The 16,100-nt window shown below is 36.9% G+C and overlaps 1 protein-coding gene across 1 annotated transcript in view; it reads left to right on the plus strand.

Moving 5' to 3' along the window:
* Mlc-c (Myosin light chain cytoplasmic) overlaps nt 1–16,100 on the plus strand; it is a 379,873-nt gene that overhangs the window by 214,968 nt on the left and 148,805 nt on the right. The gene's annotated exons all lie outside the window — the stretch shown is intronic.

Here is a 16,100-nt window from a genome sequence, read left to right on the forward strand (position 1 = left end):
GATAATCTTTTAGATCCGTCTTCATATGCTAATAAACGGCCATCCCGGAAACGTTTTTTTATTGTGGCCTAGTCAGGGGGAAGGGACGATCTTTTAAAGTTGTCTCCCCAAACACTTTTTTCAGTGGTCTAATGAAACGGTTCTTTAGATCTGAGGCTGAGAACAGCCGTTGCGGCCAAGTTCAGTTTTGTGGAATGCACGCCGGATTATATGATATGATTATGTTCTTTCGAGGTTCTAAGCCTCGAGCCTGAGTTACAGAGCTTGATTCAACACAAAAATGATTGAGTTGAGAATCGGAAAGAGAAAGTATAGCTTTACTCTTCATCGATGACACGAAGATACTGCTGCCAGCAGTGATGGAAGTTTCGAGTCGCGTTCGGGTGTGTAAAGCAAAACTCGTGAAACTCAAACGAGTTTTGCTTTACACAAAAGAATTTTATAGCTGGTGAGTTTTGTTTGCTTGATATTCGGAGCTAGCTACGATATCACAACTTGTAATATCATCCGCAGTTGTTTGCTTGTTGGGTTTTGCCTACGAAAATCAAACGTGATCATGGTCGTTGAGGAGATTGGTTTTTCAACGGTGGCTGACGGGAAGCAGTATTTCTTATTCAGCAACTCACTTCGAGACAGCTGCACATTCGTGGTAAACAGGCGCTCGAGAGGATTTTACGATATTTCGCGGAATTCCATTTGGGGAATGCCCCGTTTCGCCGAAGTCCATTTCCCGGAATGCCCTGCTCCATTTCGCGAAATTTCTTGAAATGAATTTCATTTTTATAACTGACTTACTTTTTATACGCGTTTTTTTTTAGAAGATTCGAGTACAAGAAAACTCGAAAGAACTCATGTTTAAAAGAGGGAAAATTCTCTTAAAATTATTAAACCTACAAGTTTCTTAAAGTTACAGGAAATTAGATAGAACTGCTCAGTTTTAAAAGAAGAAAAAATCTCCAAGATAATTATTAATTTATGTATTGCCAAAAAACATACTTCAGTCATCAAACATTCCGTCAAAAGTAATTCCGCGAAACAGATTATTCTGCCAAATGGAACTCCGCGAACTGTACTTCCACGAATTGGGTTTCCGCGAAATGTCGTGCAACCCTCGAGAATCACATCCACATCTCCCCACTTTGCTATCCGATCACGATACCCGATGAAATCAAAATTAGCTGTTATGATATGACTCCAGTTGATATCATTTTCTATGGATTATCTAATCCTGTTTTCAATGAAATCAATTTGATAGGGGAATTTACGTACTCTCGGCAACCTAAGCAGCGACCATCTTTCTATAACCTTTTTTATCTAAGGAACGCACACAAATGCAGCACTGATTTGTTTACAATCTTTTGCTGCCAGCTGCTCTAAAGTGGACCCCCTACACGATTGCTTTTATTGACAATAATCGTATTGTCAATACATTCTATATTGACGTCAATACATGGAGATTGACAATATTTCTGAATTCACATCATCAATATTATTGTCAAAAATTTCCCATCGCGTCAATATATTGATGCGTGTGAGGTTTGTTTAACAATTTCTGTCGAAAGAATTGTCAAAAACTGTTTATTTTTTGGATTGGAGCTTCTCTAGTGAGAGCGGCTATTGTAGGCAATATCTTTTTATTCGGCAACCTTTCTATGTTAGCTGCGTTTAGACAGCTGTACTTTCATCGGTATCTCGAAATCAGCAGCATTTTGTAGTGCGTGTGTTTCATTTCAAGAAAACCCTGCTAGATTACCTTTTCTCAGTGGTAAAAATATAATCAAATTGTAGCTGAAAGCCTAAAGAATCGTTTGAATGCATTCAACGAAGTGTTTTCGTAAGAAAATCCAGTAAAATTAGCATTTAAATTACGGTTACCGAAAGTAGTTTGTCATGTCGAAGCCGTCATTTAACATTTAACTGAATACGGTCCTGGCGTAAATGGTTAGCATCCATGCTTCTCAGTTCAACAACAGATGAAATCAAATTAATTTTTCAACAATACGTAAAAAGCAAACCTTGCAGTTAAGTTGCTTTAATTAAAAAAAAACTCTTGTGTGTGTGTGTGTGTGTGTGTGTACAATCTAACCCCCACTGTCCGGCAGTGTTATTATGGAAGAAAACTGCTTTTTATTACCCTTAAATTAAAGCAGGTTTAGTCCGGGAGTTAGAAGGTGTTAGCTCTATTGCAGCTCCAGTGACCCATTTCAGAATGCCTGGTAATTCACGACCACTCCGAGGTCACTTTTACTTACAATAAGCCCCGCATGTTCACTCTACCTTTATCAAATGGATAATGGTATCATAAACACACTTCCAGATTCAAAAAATATTATTTCCAAATCTGGCACGTATATAGTTTTGAAATTTGTTCAACTGTATTAAATCGATTTGAATGGACATTTCTAATCAATTTTGTTTCGCATACCTCTTGATTCATCTGCTGGCAGCACTTACTGGCCCTTACCGGCGACCAACACATCTGCGCGCAAATGCAACAACGCCTAAATCTCAAAGCTCTCCGAACGTCCCCTCGAAAATGCAATCGAGATATGTATAAGAACAATTTTCAACTGGAACGTACTCACCAAATCAATACATCCGGGAGCAAATTCCCGTTGCTTATTTTTCTCTCGCAAACCCGTCGTCGTCGACTCTTGACTCAATAATGAAAGCTCAATGATATCAGACATAGGGGAAAGTGGGGTAATTTTACCAATGTGGCACGCTTACAAATCGACTTATTGAACAAAAAAAAAACATATTATAGGCCTAATGCTTGAAGCCTACTTGAACTATCCATTTAATTTTAGTCTAAAAAAATATAATAGTATGAATATTCGAAAAATGTTGGACTTTCTTTAGCAGCTATATAAAAGATTCCTTTAGCAACTATATAAACGGTAATTGGTTTCTTATATGACACGATATTTTTTCTAGTTTTCAATAAGCATTAAAGCTTTCCTTATCAAAATATTACTTAAGTCCATTCGGGGCAATATGAGCATCATTGATATTACAAACATTTTATACTTAAATTCTTCAATTTTGCATTATGCCTTTTATAAATAATATGAGTGAATCAGAAATCAAGTTGGTAAAAAATCAGTCATTCACAAGACTGAAAAAATATAGCCTTCAATAGGCAGTACTTTTTACATTTATTTACTCTACAGAAAATAATTGTTTCTTTTAAATCTGTTTATGCTAAAACAGTTCATTGTTGACTCTTCTTAAATCCTCATGAAAACAGAATATTCTTACCGGTTGTTTACTGTTTATTTCGGTTACAAAACGAACATTTTTTTAGTCTTCTTTCATAAGATTCAACAGTTTTTCTTTTAACATTAAATTTCTATTCATGAAACTATCTAAGGGAATTTACGTATTCTCGGCAACCTAAGCAGTGACGTTCTTTCTATAGCCTTTTTCTCTAAAGAACGCACACATATGCAGTATTGGTTTGTTTACAATCTTTTGCTGCCAGCTGCTCTAACAATTTCAGTCGAAAGAATTGTCAAAAACTGTTTTGAAACGCTTTTACAAAGCTCCAATCTTCTCTAGTGAGAGCGAGTATTGTCGGTAACCAGTTTTTCTTCGGCAACCGTTCCATTTGAACTGCATGTAAATCTGCTGTTCTATTATCGGCAACTCGAAATCAGCTACAATTTGTAGTGTGTGTGGTGCATTTCAAGAAAACCTTGCTAGATTGCTTTTTCTCAGTGGTAAAAATATAGTCAAATTGAAGCTGAAAGCATAAAGAATCGTTTGCATGCATTCAGCGAAGTGTTTTCGTAAGAAAATCCAGTGAAAATAGTGTTTCAATTTGGGTTGCCGAAAATAGTCTGTCATGCCGAAGCCGTCATTTCCCCTATTTGGTTAAAATTCATTTGAATTTTCCCCTGAATTTGGTATCATTAGTGCTGGTGTTCAAACTGATCCACTTTCCCCTATGTTGCGACAATTGAAATCAAAATGAGTGTTCATTATGATACACTGAAAAAAGTTTTCATATAATTTCCATTGGGAACGCACATGATATTTTTCCAATAACAAATTTAATGATTTTTATCTGAAATTCACATAACATTCACATGATCACATGAATTCTATGTGATAAATCACATAAACTTCATTGGAAACATAAGGTTCATGTGATTTCGTGGTGCGATTCCCAATTATGAGATCACATGAAAGTTATGTGAAATTCTAATGGATATTTTCCATCGGAAATGTGATTTATTTTTTGAGTGTAGATCAGTGCACGGTCCCTAACCTCACTTTTTGCTCCCTATCATTTTGCTTCTGAGTAAAAGAGATAGCAACGAATGGGAGCCAAAACAAACCACCCAAAACTGTCAAAACTTACGGGTGAGAGAAGAGTGCGGCAAATCTTCGTGAACTGATCAATAGGAATAGCAAATTTTAATATAGATTTGCTTTCATTTTGTCAACCGACTTTGTTCGAGTACGGATCCATGTGCTTATCGTAATAACATTGCTACGCTATTAGTGTCTCCAGCTGGCAGCCTTTTGTCGACGGCTTGACCCGTGGAAGCGTGAGATACAACGATCGTTGCAGGTCGTCGACACACCATTTGTAGCTCAACTAAATGCTCGGAGCTTTTAAAATAATCCAAAACGGCAAGCAACAAATGTGAAATGTAAATGCAGAATTCCTCCCAGAAGCTTGTTACAATAAATCAGAACTGCGAAGTCATTAAAATTTCTTGCAGACCATCATACGGATAACAGGTAGACGTTTGTTTTTCTAACCAACTGGATAGAACTTGGTGCCATCGATTAGTTTTTGTTGCTTCGTCGACACTACAATTTACGGCTACATTTCAGACTGTGAGCTTGATAAAAATCCAATGTAATTACAGCATTGCAACCGATTATTTCAGATAAATACAAAACTACCACTTAAATTGAACAACAAATCAGCTACATCTTATCACCCCGTCGTCTTGCACATGTAAACATCGGCATATAGCATACATTTACGAAGCATTATGAATGGAATTTAAATAGACAAACACACATAGACACATGCAAAACGACAAAGATGCGTAACAAATTTCTTAAAGAGACTGAAATGCCAAATTGATCATACCTTTAAAATAAAGAAAAGAGGAATAAAAGAAAATGTAACGCCTGTTATTTATTGTAACAAACGAACACATAAAAGATTGAAAATCGGACTAATTCTTTCTTAGATGAATCTTTTTATAAGTTATACTTTCGGAGAAATGCGCACCATACAACCAATGGTTGCAGTCTATAAATTATTTCAACTAATAATTGCAAAACGGTACCTACTGTGAGGCAATGGTGTTTTATGCTTTTGGCAGCAATACAGTTCAGTGGGATATGACCGTGTTCACCAGGTTATATATTTCAAACGTGCAATAAAAACTATTCATCGTGGTGAATACTACAGGAAGCGCAGTGTTTCGTTTTGCTAATTTCAAATTCTATGCCATTCTCCGGATGAATCTGTTCGGCTTCGGCAAGATCTAAATGAAGCCCAAATCGTGTGATATTTTTGAGATATTCCAACGTAATATAATAGAAAAGAATCAAAATTTGCCATACTAACTATCGTAATGAAAGATTTTGGGGAATCGTTTGGATTCATCCAGATATTAGATGTGATTGTTTTGGGAAATCGAAACACTGGTACCCATTGCCTCACGCTGCAAATATTAGACAAAACCACCCACATACATCTCTCCAAACATTATTAGTTTACAAATTAAAAACTGCAAAAGCTCAAACTGTACCCGTGGTCATTCGAAAACAACTTGTTGCTAGTTACCATTATTAATTCTTAATTAGTTAAATGTAAAGCAAAACTTAACATCACTCGAAATAAAGACTCAATTACACCTAAATATAAATGAAATTGTATGCAGACAAAACCCGAGACCTTCATTAATCTTATTACCACATGACTTGGTAGGATATCGATATGCATAGCAAACAAAAAAAAAATACAAAATTATTTGATAGTAAAAGGAGACACACAAAAACTTCAAGGGACGTAAATCTCATCCCCGCAAAAAATGATCCTCGTATTTCTTATTATGTAAGCGTTTTACTAATTTAGTTCCGCTGTCAGACCAATGAAAACCAACGGTTGTTGCTACTAGAGCTGTTTAGATTAGGCATATTTGTTTATTACCGTATAATTTCCACGCTTTTCATTCCTTATGAAAACAAAAAAAATAATGAAATAAACTAAACAGAACCGCGCTGTACACTGTTACATCGACAACTGCTTCCTTTCTTTGTGTAGTTTCGAAAGAACATTATTGAAGTCAATTGTACACATAGACATACAGCGCTATTGTTTATATGAAGGCATCTGCAAGAGAGCACACTAGACTAGTACTGTTCTCCAGTGTGTTGCGCAAATGGGACATAAGCGTTAGCAGCTTTTTTTTTACATATAAGTCATACTTTTGCAATCCAAGGCACACAAGTCACACACAAAATCAAGCCTGTAGCGCGCTATGTTGCAAGGTAAGCAACAGTGAATGCAAACTATCATCATTCTACGAGAAATGGTATTCTTTTCAACAGAAAACAAAAAAGTTAGAACAGCTAAAAGTAACATAAACCACACAAGGAATGTTAAATTTATATGCAAAGAATAATATTTTACTAACAATAATTAAATCTAATACGGCGAAGTGTTCATTTAAGTAATAATGGAAAAAGTAACAAAAAACAGTAGTCTTATTTTCTTATTTTAAGTAAATTGAAACTAAATAATGAGAAATCACATTTAGATTCACAAAAAAAGAGAAAAAAACAAAATAAAATAATAAAAACAAGACTGATTTAACGATAATGGTAAAAACATTATAATAATTACAATCACATATGAACAACAACATATACATACGTATCATGATTTCTACCTATATTGATGTATGTAACTGACGACAAAAAGCACAGCAAACGAAGATGATAAAGTCTTCAGATAATTCATCTATACTTGCACGGTTAATGCGCTGGTAGGTGGAAAGCATAGGAATGCGGCAAGAGTGAGGAAACTTGTGCAGTATAAGCGGTAACAAAAGCTTACTTGCGTTGATCTCGACTAACGGAGGAATCGAGTCACTTACTTGTGTTCAACTACTTTGTTAGCAGAAACAGTGCATGCTCTTAACCTTTCTGAAAATAAGATGAAGCCGTTCAGCAGATAGCAGACCGGCAGAAGGCTGAATTTACTCGGAATGACTTTCCCAGTCAGTGCCATTCGTGTTCGTGAAGAAAGGAATCGAGTTACAACACGGTCACAGCCACAGCAGGAGAAATCCTGCGCGATGAATATATGTGAATCATATCAGTCTACTTCCATTTTCAACCCCTTATGATCCCTCCAAGGATGTTTTCCAAACGTATCCCCCGTATATTTTTCTCCTGGTTTTCTATTATACACTATAAAAGTCATTTGGATTGTTCGTCTGTTATATTTGTTACGTTAGTTTTTGTATTGTAGGAAATCAAGGCTCGTTTTGGCGGATGCATAGCTTCCACTAACAAATACTTGCAACACATATGCTAATTTTGAAAAAAAAAACCACCACATTCTGACTGACTCTCAGCGTTGCTCGTTTAGGGTTCCTGAACACGCTGCGAGTATGATAGTATAATACAGTAAGGAATCTATTAGCATAGCGAACATCTTTGAAGGTGCATGTGACGGGCTGACACTTTTCCCCTTTGATCCCACTAGTAAGCAAAGCAACGTTTTGTGGTGAGGCGGAAGTGTTCTGGGAAACAGATAACGCATTGATTTAACATATCAACAACTCAAACCATGGGGCATTTTATTGAATATTAAATGACCTTTGAGTATTCAAATCGGAGGCTCTTCAGTGTGGCTTTCTGGAGCAACCATTCGTTTGCCTAACGCTGTCTTTAGTATATTGCTACTTTTCCCTTAACAAAAGGTAATCCATTCGTTGCAAAAGTTTGTTATTTAACACTCGACAGGACGCACTGCATGTAGGATAGCGAGGGCCAGAAGGGTCATGTCCATTTCAATTCGCGATAGGCCAGAATAGCCATTTCCATTTCAATTGGTTTATTTATCTGTCAACATTAACAGACTGTCTTAGTGGAATACCTGTATAAAGAGCGAGAGAGAGAAAGAGAAGGATCAGTTATTTCCATTTAATTCCACTACCTTTACCCAATTTACCCAATATTAAATTAAAATAAAGGTCACAAATTAAAAAATATAAATAAAACACAATCATTCGCAGAAGAAAAAAAAAGTGAAACGTCTCCGTAACATCTGTCGTAGCTGCTGGTGGAAATCAAATATTGAAGAAACTCGATTGAACACTCGCTGCAGCCCACCTATAGTACCTACAGGTACCTACCCTTTCATGCCATTGACGTTGACGGGAATTTTCAATTGAGTGAAAGGATAGTACGAAGTCCGCCAAGTTTCATGCACAGTCTGACGTTTGCTTATGGATTTTACCATAGGAGTATTATTATAATAAAGAGCTACAGAGTTTTTGCGACGAAGTGGCAATCACAGCATTACGTTATTACTCAGCGCTCGAGACTGGACGTTAATGTTAGCTTGCTCCAAGATTCTGCAATCCAGATCGATCAGCTTTCATAGCTGGGCAAATGAAACGCGTGTCTCCGAAGTAGCTTCCTCAGAGCGAATCGAAGAAAACGGCGTTGAACGGACTCAACTCTCTCAGCACCATTGTTGTAAATAGTTTGGACTCCAGACCGCAGACCAAAATATGGGAACAAGGAACAATACAGTGACTTGAGGCAATAGATGTCGGAAATCGCCTTATCAACAACGTACGAGATGTGCTGCTTGTACGTAAGTTGAGAATCCAGAATGACTCCCAGATCGGTTCTTTCTTTCGAGTAAAAGTGATCACTGAATTGAAGCAGCTGGCAAAGGCTTCAAACTGACGTAGAATGAAGTGACAGTCATCAATCGAGCAGATCCGCATGTAGATTATAAGATCATCTGTATACGATAGTCGTGGACCTTCTATAACCAAACTCACGTCTTTGACGTAGATTAAGAAGATCATCAGTACCAGTGGTACATTGCTTGCTGCTAGGTTAACGTGTTCGTCGTTTAATCTCTCGTCAAAGAAAACGCTGGCGTACAGTATCATTGACGATGGTAGGCCGGACTCTTTGCGCTGCTCGTTCCCGAAAGATTTCAGAAGTGACTTGAATTTGCTCTGAATCTTACGTTGATAACGCAAGTAGCATCCACGGCTAACTCACTCATAGTTGAGCCTAACGTAGTGATGTTTCAGCGACAGAGTGCGATATTTAGTGAATTTCCTCAATGCGGCTCTCTTGGTTGATTTCGGCCTTCTCAATTCGTTCGTCTACCAACGAAGGTGAGATGCTTTCGGGTGAACTGGGTGAACTCTCTTTGGAACGTGCCTGTCAATGACATAATATGCATATTACGCCAAGACGTATGAACATTTTTGTGCAGCGGTTTCAAAGTTGTCAGGATCGAGGATGCTTTGCCAATCTATGCTTGAAAGCACGTCAACGATGCTACGATGATCGGCTTTCCGGAAATTGTATGACACGAAACTGTACACACTAAGATTTTTTTTACAGTGTACTGTAATTTTTTACCAAAAATGGAACAGCAAACATTCGGTTATCGATTCGATTACTGAACCGCACTGTAAATATTGCTGATTGATTGGTAAAGTTTACCGAACGTTTTGTTCCAGCATTTTGATTGATGTTGAAATGGCCAGTGAGAAGGTTTTGTGCTAGTGATTCCTTGAGAAACATAGAAACTTGATGTTTGGATGGAACTTGATGGCACAAGGATGTTTGGATAATCGGTGTTTCATTTCTATCCGTATGCATATCTATCACAACACAACGTAAGGGTCCCGCCCGGGTCAAACCGGTCTTACTAGACATTTTGTACAACCCGATGTTCCATTCTTCTTCATGCACGACCAACGAGAACAACTCAGCGACTGAATTCAATTGACTCAGAGCATTTTCTTTCGATACGAAGTTGATTCATAGGGGAAATGGCTCTAATGTTGGCCTATGGATCTAAAGATTGGGTCTATCGATAAAAAATCTCCTGTTCTTCAATTTTTCTTAGAACAATGAGTCATCTGGACAGTACAGTTGGATATTTTAGGTTGCAAATGAAAAATTGGCAAACAATGCATTCCTTCAACATTTATGTATGGGCCCAAGATTACGGACATTAGAGCCATTTCCTGCATCCATCACCTGCAGTTACTCATTAGCTACGCCTTGAATTTCCGTTAGCCGCAGTCCATTTGAATTTTGTTTCCTTTTTTAACAGATCTGTAAATGGTGGTGTTATGTGACTAAAAGCATTTGATAATTTTTTGGTAGAATCCCATCAATCCCATAAGTCATCGGACATTCCTGATTGACTTAGGGCGGGGGTAATTAAGTATGGGTTCTAACTTTGTACTATCGATTGTCAGGCCATTTTCTGTTAATAGATACCCCAGATATTTGATTTGCCATCTGCAAAAGTGATTTTTTGTACCGAAATTATCAAACCAGCCAAGCGTTTTGCCAAGATACGGAAATGTTTCTCCAAGGACTCTGAAGCACACCTCTGACATCACAACTTTTCACCATCCTAATTTTGAAATCGACATCTCGTAAAGTGTGGTGTAGGAACCACATTCCCTTTCCAGAGTAATCCATTTCGAGTACGTAGTCCTTCACAGTTTCTTTTTTCAGTACCGCTCCATAGCTCACTTCCCACTCTTCTCCCTCCTTAGCACATTTCAAGCTTTTCGTCCAGGCTACATAGGCGCTTTCTTTGCACAATCCTGCTCTCAACAGAGCCCACGGAAAGGAGGCCTTGTGTGTTTGTCTTGCAACACCAATACAGACAATGTCCAGGATAGGAGTTATCACCTTTCTTGCTTCCTTCTTTTCCCCAGCGATTGTGTTTGCCAATTGCTGAATGTTTGGGACTCCTGGTCACGACTGCAGATTTCCACTTTTCTTGGTTGGTAGGATCTGTTGTTTTCGTCGTACATGAACTAAAATTCATCGATGCACTCGTCCATGGAATACTCTCGAAGAGTTGTTCTTTTTTTTAAGGAATGGGAATTAATGGATCTGAATTGTTTTGCACATGCATCTTCGTAAGATCGACATTACTCTAATCGATTCAATACGCAAACACACAGGACCTCATCCAAACAAATTCGGGTATAGATGGAATAGAACCTGCCCTCTTATTTCGATAGTTGAACAACACAACGTATAGACAAGGCGAAACGGAAACCAATAAATATAAAGCGCAGAACGAAAACGTAGTTCCCATTCGAAGATACATTCTAGTCACTGATACTGTGTTAAAATGAGATATTAAACAATGCACTGCTTATTCTTCTGAGAACTTAGTGAACAATTAAAAAACAAATGTGAATACATACCAGAGGGCACGTGTGCCCTTTAAGGTTTCGCTTTTCCTTCAAAACCTACACTGTACTGCATTGGCAAAGAACGTTAAAAAAACTACGACTGAACTGATACAGAACCAAAAGAAAATCTTGCGCAACATTAGGCTACATTAATCAGGTTCACGCACAACTTTAAGCTATATTGCATAAACATAGTGAAAAAGAAACTATCCCGTACTAGCACGGAAATGACTCGTTCCACTAAATGTATCGAGTAAAGAAAACGACCCTTTCCCTAACCGGTGCTGTGTAGAAAATAATACCTAATTAAGCGTACTTAGACCACTAACGCTACCACCTCTCTTAGGCTAAATCTGACAAGGAAAAACACAAAGAAAACACATAATAATCAAGAATAATCTAACATGGTGCGTCCTTTAATGGCAAAAACAAACTGAATTATAAAAAAAATAGTAGATTGTGATAAATTTATATCTTGAGGTCTTATAACACACACAACAACAAACAACAACAACAACGTACATTTATCAATTTTCGGTTTACACGTTAAAAGTCATTCCCGTCTAATGATCGAGATCAACAAGATTACAAGACAATGATATAGGTTTCTTTATTCATTGTTTTTTTTTTCTCTCTTTTCTCTTTGTGCAACTTTGGGTTTCGCTGAGCAATAACCTTCAAAACTTCTGTTTGCGAACTGACCCACACATACACACCCACAATCACAGTATCACATACAACGTAAAGAAAGTTATATGTACATCAGTAAAAAAGAAACATCCACAATTTGGAAACAAATGATAAGAGCAAACATTCAACAAAACAATAAATGAGAAACTACCAAACGAATGAGCAAACACAAAGTTAAAAAATAAGTGGTAAATTTAAACACAAAGACAACTTTAACTGTAAAAAGGATCATAGTGCAAGAAGTTCTGTTTTTAGACATAAACTAACGAAATTCTGTGGAAATAAATTGAAAACAAACAACCATACACAACACAATCAAATTGTATTTTACCAAAAAGAAGAAGAAAAAAATGGAAAGAAAATCGACAACAAATTCTAACAACACTTATTGTGGAAACAATGAGCGCAAGGAATGATCATTGAAAATACAATAAAATGAAATCGTGAGAAATGTTTTGCCTTTGAAAACACTATTTATATGAACAATAGCATCTAAATCAATGTAGCCAAAAAAGTATGATTAACAAGGAAGAATACTATAGTAATTAAAACGATATTAAAAATATCAGTAAATAATAATTAATTGAGAAAATTGGTGTCCATTAATTGTCTACTCCTTCGAAGAAACAGAAATCATTTGAACCTTTTATAGAATTTTATATTTACCAACAGTGGTCGAACAAAAAGAAAAAGAAACAGGAAGTGCTCTGGTAAAACTTGAATGTGTTACGTGTAAGATAAAATTGTGACGGTCGTGTGGCACGCTTTCGGCGGGTCTGGATGGTTGTCGCATGCGAGGATATCCCAGCTACGCGATCAATGTGTTCTAGAGTTTTAACTGCAACGGGCTTGCACGACCCAAGATTTCCTTCTTTCTTGCTCCTATCCCGTTGGGTCCAAGCAATGTCTCCGTTGGTCACTACACAGCAAGAAACCAAATCAAACAAACAATATTGTAACCCACCCGGTAGTCTGGCCTCAAACGGCACGCATCCTTTCCATAAGCCGTGCATCTATGAATGAAGACCGTTCAAGTCTAGTTCAGAACTGTGTAAATTTGTGAAAATGAATTTCGAAAAAAAAAATAAGTGACGCAGTCAGTTTCGTTGTGTTTAGTCAAATATTGAAGTCTGTTGAATGTGGTTAAAATTCGAAGTAAAGAAACACTAGCAAAAGGGAAGCAAGGATGAAAAATCAAGAACGGAATGTACTTTGTGATTATTATAATATTTTGACACAAAATGATGTAATATTAAAAACGCTAATGTTAAGGATTAAAATAATTTGTAGATATAGTTTCCATAAAAAAAGAATATTTTAGAACAATATTAGTCTTTAATGATAAGAGAAAAACTGAAAAAGCCCAAAAAAACAATAAAATACTTAAAAACAAAAAAAAATAAATTGAGAACACAATTCATGATAATATTCTAGCCTTATTTAAAAATAATGAAAGAAAAATGAAACTATATTACGAAGTGAAAAGCAAGAAAAATGAAACCTATGAAAGTGATTAATATTGAGCATTGATTTACGAACATATATTAATGAATAAGAGTCATTGATTATATAACATTTAAAGTGTAAAAAAAAACAAAAAAAATAAATTATCTATTATGTAATGCAAAGTGTGTCTATTTTAAATTCGTATCTCACAGGTCCATTAATCTATTGTTGTTTCTGATGGCCATCTAGACAAACAATTTTTTTTTTTCCTTTTGTTTTGTTTTTTCCGTCGATCTTGTTTTCCGTGCTGGGCACCTATGCTACCGACGTGCCAGGAAGGCAGCTCCCACACCTGAACCCTACCTATCGACCCATCAACTCATGAACCGGGGACCAACGGCTTTACTTCCCATCCGAAGGAAGGCGTGATCAGAGATGTTATGCCTCAGAACATCCCGGCGGCGCCGACTGGGATTGAACCCAGGCCTGCTGGGGTGAGAGGTAATCACGCTTACCACTACACCACCGGCGCCGTTTAGACAAACAATATAAAAGCTTTAAATGAATCAGAAAGAAACCCCTATATTCTCTCTCTTTAACGTTTGAGAGGTTTTTTTCAGAGCGTAAAATGATTGACTGCTTAGGCTGAGTGTGAAAGCACTGCACTATTCAATTCAATTCATTGCAATTCAATCCAGTGCTGTAAATTTTCATATCATTCGATTGAAGATGAACCAATATGTACAATAGGGTGCTTCATTCTGAAAAAAGTGATGAATTTCTGATGGGCCACCCTCCAGTTCGATTCATAGCCCCAAAATATGAACCTGTGCAAAAATTGGTAAAGATTGATGAAGGTTTAGAGGTCGCGCCAATGATTTGAAATTTGTATGGGAATTACTATGGAAGAATTTAAAAAATCGCTTATATCGCTATAACTTTGCTTCTACTTGTCCAAATGTCGAAAAAATTTAGTATGTTATTGCTATGGCAATAAACAAAAAGCCTACAGTTGCTACGCTCAGTTTTGCAGCGTATCAAGAATTATAAAAATGTGAAAAAATGGCAAAATAGGGTAAATTGACAGATGAATATGTACAAGGCAACAACGCCAATTTCATCGCAACAACAACAGGCTTGTTGATCATTGTCATGACAACCACATATTTTTTTTTTTCAACGTTTGGACAACTACAACCAAAGTTAGAGCAATGTAAACGAAAATCAATAATTTCCCATACTAATTCACCAAAATCTCCATACAAAATCCAAATCATTGGCGCGACCTCTAAACCTTCATCAATCTTTACCATTTTTTGCACAGGTTCATATTTTGGGGCTATGAATCGAACTGGAGGGTGGCCTATCAAAAATTCATCACTTTTTTCAAAATGAAACACCCTAATGTACAAACATTCAATCAGTTCTGTGTAAACGAATTCTCACATGACCATAATTTGAAGAGCCCCTTTCTCATTCGAAGCTCATTGTAACTGTCAATTGAGTCACTCTGTATCATTTGATATACGATAGTGGAGTATGGAAGAAACCCAGCAAAATGGTCCCGAACAGACAAGTCGACCCGATGACGGATCAATGTAAGGCTAATTTAAGGTCGATGTCGACCCAATGTCGTGTTGTTGGGTCAATTTGGGGTTTATGTCGGGTCAACATCGGGTTGGGGTTTGGTAGAAGTCAGGTTGGTGTCAGGTTGGCTTAACTTCTTCGCCGGAATGTCGATCAGAGCTCCGTTTATGTGTAGGTTACACTCAATTCAATGATTGAATCCTGAATAGACCTGTGCGCCACCGCGCCACGCCGCCGCCGCCTAACGATTTTCATACGCCGCCGCCGCCGCACAGAGGAGTAACTGGAACAAAAACCTGGCCAAAATTATATTCAGTGGTTTTGAGCAATTTTCTGCTAATATATATTAAAATATTTAATAATAGTAGGTTTTTAGACTTATGTTAACATTAACTTTTAAAATCCATCTACTTAGCAGTGCATATCTGGCCTTTCATCATCCATACGAATTAAAAAAAGTAATGGGTTTTGAAAGTAGGATTTTTTATTCTTCTGCTTAATATAAGGATTATTTACCAAAAAAGAGTAAAGAAATTATCCAAGAATCATAGCCCTGAAATAAAAAAAAATAATAAAAAATAACATAACTTGCTATTTTTTACGTTCGATTAGTTATAAACTTCGTCTGAGTCGCTGCGAACTTCGTCCTCTGCAGTATTTTGTCTACCTACGATGGCATCCACTTTGAGCATTTGCTGGGTTTCAATGCTGAACGGCTTGATTTTTCTGATAGTAATAATAATAATATTAATAATAATAATAACAATTACTCATTTATGATCAAAATTTTACTCATTTATTGGGTAGTCCCACTTTCCCTCGAAAATGCGTACTTTGTATTCAATATTGAGTAGTTTGCGGTTACCGTGCACAGATTCTGCTTTATTTTCATTCGTTATCGCCAGCTAT

Source organism: Ochlerotatus camptorhynchus, unplaced genomic scaffold (assembly GCF_037179485.1).
Source record: "Ochlerotatus camptorhynchus isolate MF236.1 unplaced genomic scaffold, CSIRO-AGI_Acam_v1.1 ptg000222l, whole genome shotgun sequence".
NCBI classification, from domain to species: Eukaryota; Metazoa; Arthropoda; class Insecta; order Diptera; family Culicidae; genus Ochlerotatus; species Ochlerotatus camptorhynchus.